Genomic DNA, 16,139 nt, shown 5'->3' with positions numbered 1-16,139 from the left:
CCCCTTTTGTGTGTGTGCCTTCAGGGTTTTTAAGCATAGGAATGTTGTTTAAACCTCTGCCAAACTTCCTTTTGAGATGGTAATTGAGTTTGAAATGCAAAGTAATTAGCGTAATTATTCTCCTTGTCTTTTATTGTCATTCAGAGAAATCTGTGAAAAATATTTCGCTAGTTGCTGAAAGGGAGAGAAGAAATCACCCTTTGAAAGAGGGATTTGTGGAACGAATATTTTTTTAAAAAGTTCTCCTCAAGCTCTCAATGAACAAGAAGAAAAACATGGGTTTCTCTAATCACTAGCCCCCAGGCCTGATGGGGGGGGGCCACACCCCCCCCCCCCCCCCCCCCCCAGCTACGTCCTTGTGAACTGGCCAAGACACCCTGATGAGACTGGAGTATCAACTAGTATTATAATATGTGTAGTGTGCCAGGAAACCATTAAGGGAAGAAGAGGTAGTTGTACCGTTTAGCTGATCTTCAAGAGACAAACATAGGAAGGGCATATAAAACAGTGAGGCATGGATTGGAATGACAGAGGATGAATGACAAGTGTTTTCAGTGATTCAAACATTTATGTGTGTTGGAGCATGTCTGGGAAGTTTCTAGATTTGGATACTATATTTGGGTACTATAAGATGAACTAAGGGGAGAAATCAGTGAGGTAAGCCCCTCTAAGTAATTCATGCCTAGAAAATCCCATGTTAGGTTTGCCTTACGGTTCCCATAGATTGGAAACAACAAATTACTATAGAAAACTATGGGGGGGTGAGAGAAGTGTGCATACGTCTAAGAGCAAGTGCTAGGGGAAGGTGTTATTTATGAAGAGGTGAGTTCTTAAAGCCAAGGAAGAAGGACCAAAGCCCTAATAACCTGTTACAAAAAGAGCCCTGGTAGTGCAGTGGTTAAATGCTGATACTGCCACTACAATGTTGTAAATGCGATCTTAGAGCAGGGCTCCAAGGTCCACTCAGCCTTCCACCCTTTCATAGGTCAGGAAAATGAGTACCCATCTTGTTGGGGGCAATTGACTTACACATTGTAAAGCACTTAGGGAGCGCTAGTTCACTGATAAACAGTATAGAAATGTACTTGCTACTGCTATTGCTATATCATGATGTGGTTGTTCTACTGAGGCTAATACTCATATTCATGTCCTTGTGTTTGTGTTGTTGTTGTTGCTGCTGCTGCTGTTGCTGCTCCTATCTTCGCTTTTTCCCAGATTTGGACTCAAATCATCTTGCAACATTTTTTAAAAACTAATAGTTAAACATTGTTTAGGACACATTGCATGATTATAACTTTTTTTAAAGCAACCCTTTCGTGGGTTACCACCATCATGGAATATAACTATATTTTCCATACCCATATGAGAGAAAATGCAGAGAGAAAATATGAGTGAGGAAAGTGTGATCTATGGCCCCACAAGACTGCTTTGAGGCCTCTCAAGACCCAGCCCTGATTTTTATAGCGTGTATGGATTATTATTATTATTATTATTATTATTATTATTATTATTATTATTAAAATCCAGAGTGTGAACAAGAAGTCAATGTATAGGCATTGGCCAGAGGAACATAGCAGTTATCAGTCATCCAGGTAACATGTAAATAGGTTACCAAGCAAAGCTCAGTGAATATAGCAAATGGAGAGAATGGTGCTGCTGAAGGAACAAACACCAAAGGCCCAGTTTTGCAGATTTGATAAAGACCATCTACATGGAACTACATATTGAAACATCTATTGGCTTATCTTGGATGCTGTTATGTGTCAAGGATCAGGTCTTGGGATTATCTTATTAATCAACTTCCTGGGTTATTAATTCACTAGGTTTTGGGGTTGTGGTTTTTAGTGATTCCCCCAAGTTCACGGGATTTCCCATTTATTCTTAAATAGCTTCTCCCAAGATTCCCAAATCTAACATTCCAAACTTTATTAAGGGTGAACCTGCCTGAGAAGTAGCTAGAATAAGCCACAAGGCGATTTAACAGTACTATAAAGAATGATCTGTTGTTTTTCATTCTGCTGTAATGGGGATTCTTGTACAGTACTCCTGTTGAAGTGGAAAATAATACTCTGTACTTTCTGGTTGAGATACAGGCTCTCTGAGCAGACTTGCCATCTTAAATGCATCTGAACCTGCTGATCCATTGCTCTCATCTTTAATATTTTTTCTTAATTTAAGAAATAATGCATTGTAATGAAGAGGTAGACAGTTGTATACTTTTCTGAATATATTTATACCTACACACTTAAAATGTTCATTGCTCACATCACTCAGATGTGTTATTTTCATTCTGTTTGCTGTTTGTCAAAAACATTTCATAATTTATGGCAAACCCTGATGCTTCTTAGAAATGCTCCACCTCACTCACTCCTGCTTGAATGAACTGAAAGCATCAGATTTAAAGACTGTCTATATAAATAAGATGTTCTGACTCACTGAATTCCTTGAGAACAGATGATTTGTCAGAAAACAAATAAATGGCAGGGATGAGAGAAAAATAATTTGTCTATCTGTTTATACTTTGAAGTACAAATTTTTATACCATGAGGCCAACCACACTTGTTTGATTTCAGTGACAGAAAGCATGAATCTTGTGGCACTTTTAAGTCTAACACATTTATTTTACCACGTATGTTTGTACGTTTGTGTCATAAAAATGGCAACAAGCCCTATGGCAACAAGCCTGGAATGAATTAGATTTTTTGTGTGTCTCTTCAGTTTTTGTGAAGTCTAAGAATGACGGAGATCCACAGTAGCAAATATATATTGGTTTTCAAGCATCTTAATTTTCCTCTATATGTAACTAGGAAGATTTTTTTTAATCATTATTTAAATCAGCTTTCCAAGGCTTCAAGCTAGTAAAAGAGCTTTTTCCCCCCTTTAATGAGCAAGGCTTTGAATCTCAGATGTTTTTATTCATTGAATTTCTATCCCACCTGACTCCCAAAGTGGCCTACAGAATAAATTAAATAAAATACAGCTAAAAACAATATCTTTTCTATTCCTCTTTTCAATAATTTCCTATGCCAGACAATGGGATAATTGAAAATATCTTCTAGGGATGAAGACCCCTCACCCAAGGCTCATTCACACTACAGGATTATAGTGCTATGATTCCACTTTAACTGACATGATTCTGTCCTCTGGAATCCTGGGATTGGTAGTTGAGGGAGGAGCTTTTAAAATCCTCGGCCAGAGTGTTCTACAGCCTCCCTAAATTACAAACCCCAGGATTCCACAGAGTGCCATCAGAGTAATTAAAGTGGGATCATAGTGGTAGAGTAGTACAGTGTGAAAATACCAATAGACTAGTCCCAAAAAAGGCCTTTTTCAGCTGGTGGAGGGAGAGCAGGGACAGCGATCAGCATAGCCTCCTGTAGAAAGGAATTCCACACTGTGAAGTCAAAGGCTTTAATGGCCAGCATCCACAGTTTTTTGTGGGTTTTCGGGCTATGTGGCCATGTTCTAGATATACCCTATTATTATTATTATTATTAACCTTTATTTATGAAGCGCTGTAAATTTACACAGCGCTGTACATACAATCTTTTAGTTAGACGATTCCCTGCCCTCGGGCTTACAATACTCTCTTCCATGCCAGCATTCCCCGAAGATGCCACCCACAGATGCTGGCAAAGCATCAGGAATAAAGTCTTCTAGAACATGGCCACATAGCCCAAAAAACCCACAAGAATTAGGAATTCCACACCGTTACATCTATGTTAAATCTCTTCTCCCTCCACAAGTCTTTGTAAAGGATGGAATCTAAATTAGAAGAGGGTGACATTTAACCCATTCATCATCTAAAATGCTCCTTGCACTACTTTGGCTTGTAAGGTAAAAGGCATTTGGGGGTGACCTGGAGCAGAGAAGTGGCAGATGATACCTGCAAGATTGTTCAAAAGTTTCCAACTTCATGTGCCTCTCCTGGTAAGAAGAGAAAGTAACACATGAGAGAATCCACCAATATCTTTCCGCACTGAGTAGGGTGTAGTTTCGAGGAAGCAGTCTTGGAGCAAAGGGCTTATGCCAGGGAACTCAGAAGCCTCTGTCAGATCACCTCCTGACCTTCTGAGGACTGAGTTGGACCAATGACCCAGAGAGACCACAAACACTTGAAACATACTTATGTGGCAGAAAGCGTCATTGAATTTAGTGTGTCTTACCTTTGCGTAGACACAAAGAAGTATGCTCTTAATGTCTTGAGAACCACTGAAGATTATTTATTTGACTATCTACATGTTCTTGTTTTTAAAAAATGTAATTTTAAGTAAAGTAATATAATGTGTTTTAATCTGGATAGATTGTGAACCGATATGTCCCATGCCACATTACTGTCATGAGTTGCACAGACAGATTACTAGATAGGTATATATAAATGAGTTGCACTGGTGGAGGTGGATGACTAGCAATGTAAAAAGAGACTTTTGATTTGAATCTGATGGTTAGTCCCCACTAGAATAGACTCATTGAATCAGTGGAATTTGCCTAATTTGCCGTTCAACAAGTAATTCAATGATTCTACCTTGGTTGAGATTTTGAACAGAATTCAGGCATTCAGGGAAGTCCAATGCACCTAAAATACTAGCACTACAATCCTTTGCAACTTATGGGGAGGCAGAAAATGTTGTTGAATTTAGTATGGCTTTACTTCTGGATACCATGTGTAGGATTACACTGCTGAGAATTCACTGCTCTGTTCATTTGGAGGTAGCAGGAAGTAGCTCATTTGTTGAGCTAATTTAGGCTAAGCTTATTCTCAGCAGAAAAGTTGGTGCGACCCAAAGCTCATTTACACAGTGACCTCTTGCGGTGACAATTTGAAGGAGAGCAATGCAGAATAGCTTTGGTTTGTAATGAGTTATGGGGACTGAATGTGGTATAATTCAGAGAAGTGAGGCCACAGATGTGACTCTCTGTAATGAAATTGATTTTGGAAATTAAAACCCTGAGTGTATTTACACAGACCCCATTGTCTGTGGCCTCACTTCTCTGAATTATACTGCATTCAGTCCCCATAACTCATTACAGACCAAAGCTACCCTGCAATATAATTGAAAAATTCATTCTCATTCCTTTTTCCCCATTGTCCAGCAAATACGTATGTAATTGAGGGGATGTCTCTCATGATCAGTGGATGAACTGTTTCCATACTTAGATTCTGTGGTTATTATACTAAGAGAAGCTTCAGAAAATACTTGTTGGTTCAATATTTGCCTGTAAACATCCAGTTTGGACCTACATATTTGAGGAACCAAAGAAGAACTCACTCAGCTACAAAGCAAGATGACCTAAAGTCAGAGCTTGGAACATTAGTCTTCAGAAATAATTAGGGGAGTGCAAATATACCTAGTTACCATTAGGCTCCCTCACCTCACTGTAACATCAGAGTAATTCACTGGGCTGGACAAAAAAATAAGGGTCCCATGCTGCTCATAGCATTGCTTCTTCTGAGCCAACAACAACTTTACCACAAATGAGGTGTCTTCACACTACACAATTATAGTTTTATGATTCTGCTTTAGCTCCCAAGGCTCCATCCTGTGAAGGCCTCCTAGGATATGTAGTTTGGCCGGAGACACTAGAGGAGAATTCTCTGGATGAGAGTTCCAAGGGACACTCCCTTAACTCCCAGGATTTCACGGGATGGAACCAGAGCCGTCAATGTGGAACCACGTTGGTTTCTTTTCTGGTGAGTGAGAATATTGTCCTTATCTTCATGCTTCTGAGGACTCTAAGCCCTTACCCTGCTTAGAGTCAGTGTGAACTTTGAGAGGATTAAATTGCACCGGAGAGATTTGATCAGGGTAAACACAGTGGGAACTTTCATTCAGATCAGTTTCGGTATTGCATTTTTGAATGCATTATTGAATCTCCCCGGATCTACCTAGCATAAAACGCTAGTGTGAATGGGCCTGGAGAAGAGTTAATATTTCACAAAGCTACAAATCCCAGAAGTCCATAGCACTGAGACATGGCAGTAAGTCAGTGTCAAACTGCATTAAATCTGCAGTGTAGATGCAGCCTTGAAGAAGGAAGAGGTGTAACCAGCCCAGAGCTCAGAAATGTTACCTTTTAGGACTACATCTACCAGAAAACTCTAAGGAGAGGGACTCTGGAACCTGTAGTTTAAAGAAAACTAATGTCCATGCTTTGTAGCAGCACTGATTCTGCACATACACATCACTGGCCTACAGATCTGTCAAGAGCTAGGAGAAAGGTTCTGTCTAATCTAACATACTGCTTTCAGTGGTGGCTGGCCAGATGCTTGAGACAATATTTTTTGCCACGTGTAAATCTGAATAATAATAATAATAATAATAATAATAATAATAATAATAATAATTTTATTTCTATACCGCTATTCCTCAATCATCACAGCGGTGTATGGGTTGAAGCAAAAAGGGATGCTACTGCCTGTAAATTTTATTCATTTAAGAGAGGCAAGGAAAGAAATTAGGTACAGTTGACCCTCCATAGCCACAGATTCAACCATCCATGAATTCAACCATTCATGGCTTGAAAATATTCAAAAAGGTGTCAAAAAGCAAGCCTTGATTTTTGCCATTTTATAGAAGGGTCACAATTTTACTGCCCCGTTGTATCTAATGGGACTTGAGCAGACACAGATTTTGGTGGCAAAAAAAGAACACTCAGAAAAGGAATCTTTCGTTCTTTCGTCTGGTAGGAAAATGAAGGTGTGCCTCAAATTATAGAAGCTATGATGGACTTCATGCCTTACATCTTAAAGCACCTTGTAGGGGAATTTATTGTGCTATGTTTGATCTACTAGGGCCAATATGTCATTTTTTTCTTGAGAAACAAAAAAGAAAAGATTCTGGATTGGATGGGGGAGTTAGGTACTGACTTGGTGGCAAGGAAATGCTGAGTTGCTTTGATGGTTGATGGTTAATTGGAGAGTAAACAAATTTGTTCCTAACATGAAAGGAAGAGTTAAGGCAATCATCCTAGGAAACCATTTTCTTGAAACAATGACCCAATGTTATCCTGACGCAGTGTTTGGAAGAAGCCCTTTCATGGGCTAGAGAGGAGGGGAATCTCTAGGAATCACACAGTAACTCATTGGAGTAAGTTCATGGAAGGCATGAACTTAAGAGTAGCTTGGTATTTTTCTGCATGATTTGGAAGAGCATTTATATGGAGTCTTCAGATGGAGGAACCGTGAAGTATTTTCACTCCACGAAAAAATCAGGCTTTGACTGGCATTCATTTTTCTTTGCCTCCTTCTCGCTTTTCATCCTGATGTGGGACAACTTCCAGGGAATCATCAGTGGGCCCTTGCTATCCGCTGGGGTTTGGTTCCAGGACCCCTGTGGATACCAAAATCCATGGATGCTCAAGTCCCATTAAATTCAATGGCATAGTAAAATGATGTCCCTTATATAAAATGACAAAATCAATATTTGCCCTTTGAAATTTATCATTTTTGGAGTATTTTCAAACTGTGGGTGCTCAACTCGATGGTTAAAAAATCCATGGATATGGAGGGCCCACTGTATAGCTTTGTCTTGACAACTGGCGGAAATGCCCTCGAAAAGTCTCTGTCATATTAATTTGCATTGGATAATAAGCACACTGTCTGAAGCAGAAAATGTTGTGATACACTAAAGAGCAATCTAATTTAGCATGTTTATTTCATTTGTATATAGTATTTAAAAAGCTTTTAACAGTACCATTCTAATTTTTGTCCAAATATACCAGATGTTGTTGTTGACTGTTATCAAATTGACTTCTAATTATGGTGACCCCATGAACGAGAGACCCCAAATCACCCTTTCTCAATAGCCCTGCTCAGGTAATTCGGATTCAGGGCACCGGTGACTTCCTTCATTGAGTCTATCCACCTGCCATGTCATTTTCCTCTTTTCTTACTGCCTTCTACCTTATCGAGTATTATTGTCTTTCCTAGTGAGTCATATTTTCTCATGATATGTCCAAATGCTTCTGATATTTTTAATTGGGGAAAAAAACACTGAGGACAGTATAATGTACTGTCCTTACACTGTTTAATTTTAACAAAATATAATGGACCTTAAAAATATTGATGCTTTTATAAATTTAGCAACCCAAACAGCTGTTCTTGTTATACTGACTACCAGACCTTTATTTCAGCAAAGTTCATGTAGCTCTCCTTCACTGCAGCTGTTGAAGTATATTCCATTTCATTACCATTTCACATTATTTCCCCCCAAGAACTGTTTTAAAATTATGTATTATAGTATTTTTATTTGCACTGCTCTGGCTCACAAAACCAATGACATATGTGTATCCTTTTATACACTTGGTAAAAATCATTGTCAGGAGAAATTATATTACAACACTGAAACTGCAAAGCTTGGCAAATTTTAAAGTTGCATTTGGCATCTGTTCATTGCTACTGACATAAAATGTGTGAAGTTGAAGGCTTTCATGGCCAGAATCCATAGGTTTTTTTTGTGGTGTTTTCAAGCTATGTGGCCACGTTCTGGCTGAAAAACCCCACAAAAAGCTAAACATCAATAATTTTTAAAATCCACAGGAATATAAATCTCCCAGAAAATCTTCCATATGATAAAAGCAGTGCTTTAAATAATCCTGCGGAAATATGAACCTCCCTAAGAATAGTTGGCTATATATTACTACACTGTATTATAGCACAATATATTGACCAGGAAAGAGGCATAGTTCCCTCTTCACAGCTAAATGATGTGTACATTCTCCATTAGGCAAGGTGAATGTGCACAATTGGTGATTAGTATACATCTTAGCCCTTAAGCTTGAAATGCATAAGTATGTGCCTCCAGGTCACCCGCTAACCTATAGCAACCCCATGACAAGGAATACTCACAAGTGGTTTTGCCAGTTCCTTCCTCTGAAATACAGCCCACAGCATCTGGTATTCATTGGTGGTCTCCCATCCCAGTACTAACTAGGGCCAATGCTTCTTAGTTTTAATGATCAGATGGGATCTGGTGACTTTGGAGTATTTATATTACCCCACACAATGTGCATGTCTTTTCTCGTTTTTATCTTGTTGTCTTATTTGTAGTTCATTTGGCTTATGTATCTGTTACATAATTTAATTTAATTTGTTTTATGTTTGGATTAATGATCACTTAGATGATCATTAGATGGAGAAAACTTCTGTTAGAGAGACAGAAAGACAGAGAGACAGAGAGATTCTGTTATTCCAGTTCCTTCTAGAAATTAAAAATTAATTTCCTGCATCGAGATGGGAAAAACCAGCCTCGGAGAAAACAGATAATGTCAAGAATGTAGTATTGCCATTTGTTGTGAGCAATTAATGTTGACATCGGTTTCAATTTCCTTCCAAATTGAATTGTGATATTTCTAGCACATTTGTGGTGCACAATTTAACCTTTCCCTCCCACCAAATATCTGAAAGAAAAGGCTTTTTCTGCTCTCTTTCTGAATGTCATTATAAATTTTAAAAAACCGGCTGTCAGTACATAGCTTTGCTGTCAAACTAAGTTAGAGAGGAGGGTTTGGTTTTTTAACTTTTCCTGCAACTTCCTTGGCTTTGGCTTGTTCAGAATAGGAACATAAAACAAGCACACAAAACTTCCATGCAGTAGTATGTGACTATTGCTCAGAGATAATAAGACAAGATACATTTCAAAACCAAGTCATTTTCTCAGTCTGATGACAGCTGTGAATAAGTAAGGAAGATGTTGTGAAAAATGCAGTGTACAGGTAGTGTTTAATCAAAAGGACCCTGGTACTGCCCTTTGTCTTTGGGGGAAGGAAAGCCATTAAGCAGATAATCCGTGGTTCTGCACCTTAGAAGAAAATTGGCTGTCATATTCAGAAAGGATGCAAATGAACTTCCTCATTCTGTTCTAAGAACACATGCAACTGCAAGCATTTTGTGTATTAGCAGCCTTATGTCTCTGGCTAATAATGGGAAGAATTAGAGTAAATAATGTTATTTGAATCTTTGTTGTTGTTGTTGTTGCTAACTGCCTTGAACTTGGGCTCAGCTTATGGCAACCCTATGAACAAGAGACCTATCCAAAAAAAATCCCTGCTCAGGTCTTGCAGATTCAGGGCTGTGACTTCCTTGAGTTTATTCTCCTGTAAATGTGGTCTTCCTCTTTTCATACTGCCCTCCACCTTACCAAGTATAGTGCGCCTGCACCATAGGTGCGGCAAAAGCCACACAGCAATAGAAAATGGTGTGCGCACCCGTGGTGTGTGCGCCTGGCCACGCCGTGAACACGAGCCCCATTATATCCAATGAGGCTCAAGCATAATGTGCTTTTTGTCTTATGCAGGGGGTCCCAAACGGTAAGGGCCAACTGTATTGTCATTTCTAGTGAGTTATGTCTTCTCATGGTATGTCCAAAGGATGATAGCCTCCGTTTCATAGCTTCTAGGGAAAGCTGAGGCTTGATTTGCTCTAGGGCCCATTTATTGGTCTTTTTAGCAGTCCACAGTATCCATGGAACTCTTCTTCAGCATTGCATCTCAAATACCTTCTTCCTGTGAGCCTCCTTCACTGCCCAACTTTCACAGCCATATACAGAAATGGGAACTATGACGGCATGGACAATCCCAACTTTAATGGTCGATTTTACACTCCAGGATCTTGTCTAGTTCTTTCATTTCAATCTACACTGGGATTAGGGATGACATTAAAGTACAGAATTCCTAGGCACAGGATAGTAACTTCAACAGCCTATAAAATCTGCTCTGCCACCACAGACATGATAACAGTGTGCCTAAGATAGCCTTTACCCAACCTGGTGCCTTCCAAATATGATGGACTACTATTTACTTAAACGAAACTGTTCTAATTTGAATGATGTTATTTCCTTATAAGATGTTAATATATGAATATACATGAATGTGCAAATAAAAATATGCATAATGAATAAAAATATTTTTATTCATATGCAACATTGGGAGGCACGACGTCCACATGTAGATGTAAAGAGAGGTCTCGAGGGTAAAACGTTTGAGTACCACTGCATTAAACTATTGTCTCTGGAAGGACCATCCCATTCCACTGAGCATTGTCTCATTTCAGTAGACAATATTGGATTTGCAGCAACCACATTGTCTTGGTAATATGTAATTTGGTCCTCTGAATGGTTCTAAAATGACCTTTCAGAGTCCAGTATTCCACATACATAACTCAAGATAGTGATGCTCTGACTATTGTTGGAGAAAGGTTAGGCAGAGACATTAAGCCTTTGATAGAGATACATGTCATATTATAGAAGAAAAGGCTGAGTGATTAGGTATCTTCAGTCGGGAACAGAATGTTCCAGGGCTGTTGTCAAGATGTTTGGAAAATGCTTTTTGTAGAAAGCCCCCTCCGTCCAAATGGTCAAAAACAAAGACAATCTTTTCAGTCCCTTGATGATTGTTTCTCAAATGTTTAAAAAGTGGAATAGCATCAGCAGCTGTGTGTGGAGAATACTGATTTCCACAGAGACATGTCAGCACTGGGATGCATTTAATGAATGAAATAACTTTGACGAAGGGGCAGATGGTTGCAACTTCACTTGCGAATGGTTCAGAAAGACGCAGAAAATTATCCCTAGCTTTTCAATTATTCACCTTACATAGCTATGCTTCAGAAGAAAGAGAGGCTATAAATTTTGGGGAACTGAGAGCTCAAGAGGAAAACATGTTTCTTTCAGTTTAGTGTTATCCATTTCAGAGGGAAGCCAATCGTTCAAAAGGGCCATTAATACAAAATAACATCAGGATCAGACACACTAGTAGAAGGGCAACAGTAATATGAAATATTCCAGAGATAAATAACTGTTGGCAGGACTGAATAGACAAAATGGTTTGAGAAAGGCTGAAATGAACCAGGCTATAATGTTGAATGTCAGTTAGCTCCATCAGCAGCTGAATGTAAATTCTGCCTTATCTGTTGACTCTACATCAGGAGCCAGAAAGGCCAAACTAGATTTGTAGATCAGGAGTGGGCAACATTTTTGCCCAAAGAATGATGATGGTGATGGGTAGGATGTCAGTGGGCAGCAGCAAGGATCAAGGAGATAGATAGATAGATGATAGATAGATAGATAGATAGATAGATAGATAGATAGACTGTATATATATTTAAATATACAAGAGCACTGGCTTCCTGTTATACACAGTCTCAAGTGATGTCCTCCATGCAATCCTTCCCTCCCTCCCAAACACAGGCACATGGATTCTGCCTACATTTTCCCTCTCCCCATCTACTCTACCCAATGGTTGCCATATTCCAGTTCCCCAAATGTAAGTGCCAGTGTGGCATAGTAGTTTGAGTGTTGGACTACGATTATGGAGACCAGGGTTCAATTCCTGGCTCTGCCGTGAAACCCACTGGGTAACCTTCGGCAAGTCACATGCTCTCAGCCTCAGAAAAGGCAATGGAAAACTTCCTCTGAACAAATCTTGCCATCCAAGATAGTGAGGCCCAATTGCCAACAAGGTCATACCTGTTTACCCATCATCTATATGTGACATGTTGATGTCTGCAGGCAGACAGCCTATGTGTATCCACCTCAAACATACTTTGGCTTAAAAGGTAAGAATAGCCATGCTGAATGGGAACAAAAGCCTAACTATTGGTAAATTTTATTTATTTATTAAAATAATTATCTCTCACACCATATCTAAATATCACAGATTGGCTTACAATAAAATCAATTTAAAATAATAAATGATAACAATAATTTTAAGAGACTTGTCATGCAAGAGAGTAAAGCAGAAACAAAACCAGAAAGTAGTAGATTTCTCTGTGCCTTACTGCACAGAGAATTGTTGTTATCACAGTACTATTATTATCATAGCACTATTATTGTTATCATAGTGCTTCAGTTCTCTTTCCACAGGAAATGGTCATCAAAGTGCATCTTTTATTGAATTGATTTTTCCAGCTAGAAAAAAAGATGTAGCTTTAAAACTGTCTCCCACCAGAAGAGAACTGAAGCACTACAATGTCATGCAGTAAAGAACAGAGGAAGCAGTTTCTCTCCAGCTCTGTTTCTGCTTTGTTTTCTCATACAATTAGGCTCTAAAAGATTAGAAATATATTTAAAAGATTATCAAATAAAAATCAGACAATTTAAAACTGGTCCAAACCATTTTAAATAATGTAACCATAGAACATGCATAGCCTGGATAAAATCAGTTACACCCAAAGGTTTTAATAAAAAGTCATGTTTTGACATGACTGCAAAATGATCCCAAGGTAGCTAGTCCCACTTTTCTTCTCACTGGCTCATAAAATCCTGTAACAAGCTCACCAACAGCATATGAGCATAATTTCTCTTCTCAGTTCATATGCTCCAGCAACTGGTGCAAAAATATCCTGCCTCTGGGGATTATTATTCAGAAGAGAATTGAGCAAGGGATGCACCATTTCTTGGGTTCAAAACACACTGCAAATAATAATTCAGTTTGAGACTGCTTTATTTGTCCTGGCTCATTGATAGAGAATCCTGGGAATTGTAGTTTATTTTGGCACCAGAGCTCTCTGACAGAGGAGTATAGTTCCCAGAATTCCTTAGCATTGATCAAAAGCAGTTACAGCAGTCTCAAACTGGATTATTTCGGCAGTGTGTTTTGGACCATAGTCACTCCAACAACTGACTCTCACTATGGAGTTTATCACACGGAAGCGGCCAAATCCTGTGCAAAAGCAGGGTTTAAATCCAAGAAAATCCTGCAAAAGCAGGATTGTTTTCAGACTACGTTGCACACATTGAGCATTAATACGACATTAACCTATGCAGAAAGTGGGCAAAATCAGCCACTTTTTACTTTCCCCAAAGTAAAACGTGGCTAATCTTGCTCACTTTCTGCATGGCTTAATATTGGCTTAATGCTCTGTTAGCCCAACATGTCTGAAAACAATCCCACTTTTGCGGGATATCCCCAGGATTTAAATCCACTTTATCCACAGGATTTGGGCACTTTGCCTCCAGTGTGATAAGGTCCTACGTTGGTGGTTTCCAATTTTTCAAGAGCAAAGCAAATAGGAATTGAAAATCAAAATGTTTTAATGCATCTTACACACCACTTCACAATATTTGCTTAGTTTAGTGCATTTATCAACAACAATCTGGATGCTATCATTCAGTTCAGATTAGTTCTCATGTACTTGGTCAGGCATAAAACAAACACTGTATTGGCAACTGGAAATGCAGGCAGTAGCATAAACACACAAACACATACAACTAAATGAACAAACAAACAATAAACAAGCAAATCTGAAAGAGTCAAGAGAAATCAAGTGGGTTTACTTGCTTGTGCCCATCGTTGGCAAAATGAAGCACTTTTAAAATAACCTTGATGGAATTAGTTGCTTAGAGACAGATACAGAAACTGTGCCCTCTGCTTGAAAACAGCATGATGGATGGCCGAGCTTCAGGACAAAAGGAGGCAGCAGGGATGAGGGTGCTTATACCTCCAGCAACCATGGCATTTCCACTGCACCCTTCCTTGTGCTGCATCAGATATTCATCTGGGAACCACCGTGGAGAAAAGCTAATGGATCAGAGGAATGGAGACAAGTAATAGGCAGGGGAAGGGTCACATTCCCTCTCCTGCCTATTGCTCTTCTCACCTAAAGCATATCACCCCACTTTTCGGCTGGTTGCTGCTGATTTTGAATCCTAATTCTCCTATTATATGTCTAGTTCAACTGCATAATTCTCTCCAACAGAAACTGATTAGACACATGAGTGTTTAAATCTGAGTGGCTCATTTCCATGTTTTACAATTAATGCTCTTCAAAAAATGTCAGGCCAAGTTTGTTTTTCCAGGCTTGTATGCCAGGATTTAAAAACAAAACATACCATTCAAACATGTTTTACAGCAGGTGATATTTTGAAAGGTATGCATCCCAGGCTCCTTGTTTGAGTAAAATATTGGCATCACTACAGGACCTTACTCTCTGTGGGCTGATTCACCCATTATTGGTGAATCAAGAAGGACAAACTCTCAAGTCGTTCCCTTCACTTGCTATGACTACTGGAAAAAGGCACCTGACTGTCTTCTTCTGGCAAGTGGAGGTAAGTAAGAATTGTTTCTAGTAGTTGCCTTGCTATATACATACAACGGAGAGATCACTGTTGGGCTTTAAATGGGAAAGGAATGAAATAAAATATCAGGATAAAAATAGCTCATTGAAGTCATGAGCTGGAATCTGGCAACTCAGATCTTTAATCAGGAAGATAAAAAAGGACAGCCAATGTGGTGTAATGGTTTGAGCATGGGACTACAACTCTGGAAACTAAGGTTTTAATCCCTGCTCAACTATGGAAATGCACTGGGTGATCTTGGGAAGTCACACTCTCAGCCTCAGATAAAGGCAAACCTCCTTTGAGTAAATCTTGCCAAGAAAAACTTATGGTCACCCTAAGTCAGAAGTGACCTGAAGGCACACAACAACAAAAGTCATGAATTGGAATTTGGAAATTCATATCTTTAATCACAAAGATTTTTTTTAAAGAGATCTTACTCCACTGTCCAATTGGAAATTATCCTGAATGGAGCATATGATCGGTACATAGAGAGATGTTGCAGCATCTTTGAGACTATTGAAAGAAAGAAGTTGGCAGCATGAGCTTTCCTAGACTTCAGTTTACTTCCTCAGATGCATTTGGAAGTGGAAGTCAGGGACAGGCCTATATATGCCATTGGTGTGTGAGAATGTCAATTCAAATTCAAAATCCTTTGTGTATGGAAATGAAATGGCAAGTCCAGTTTTAACAATAGTTGTTTGTGAACAAAGGCATTGGAAACTAGCCTTTTTGTGTGGAAATGAAGTGGCAAGTCCAGGTTGGCACTGGAAGCTAGCCTGTAGGTGAAGAGAATAGATGAGTGTAGGCTGCCCCACCCCTAGGATGGAGTCAGATGTGTTGAATGAAATGTGTGTAGCATGTCAGGAAGCCGTCATCTTTGTTTAATCCAGTGCTAAGGGACTGCAATCTGTAGATGAACTCCAATTCTGCTGTTTCTCTTTCTAATCTACCTTTGTAGTTCTTTTGTTCAAAACCACTGTTGCGAAGTTTGAGATGGAATGCCCAGGGAGACTGAAATGTTCTGCCGCTGGTTTTTGTGAATTTCCATTCCTAACGTCTGATTTATGTCCATTTATCTTCTGG

Source organism: Sceloporus undulatus, chromosome 1, assembly GCF_019175285.1.
Source record: "Sceloporus undulatus isolate JIND9_A2432 ecotype Alabama chromosome 1, SceUnd_v1.1, whole genome shotgun sequence".
NCBI lineage: Eukaryota > Metazoa > Chordata > Lepidosauria > Squamata > Phrynosomatidae > Sceloporus > Sceloporus undulatus.
Note: the sequence above shows the minus strand (reverse complement) of the source record.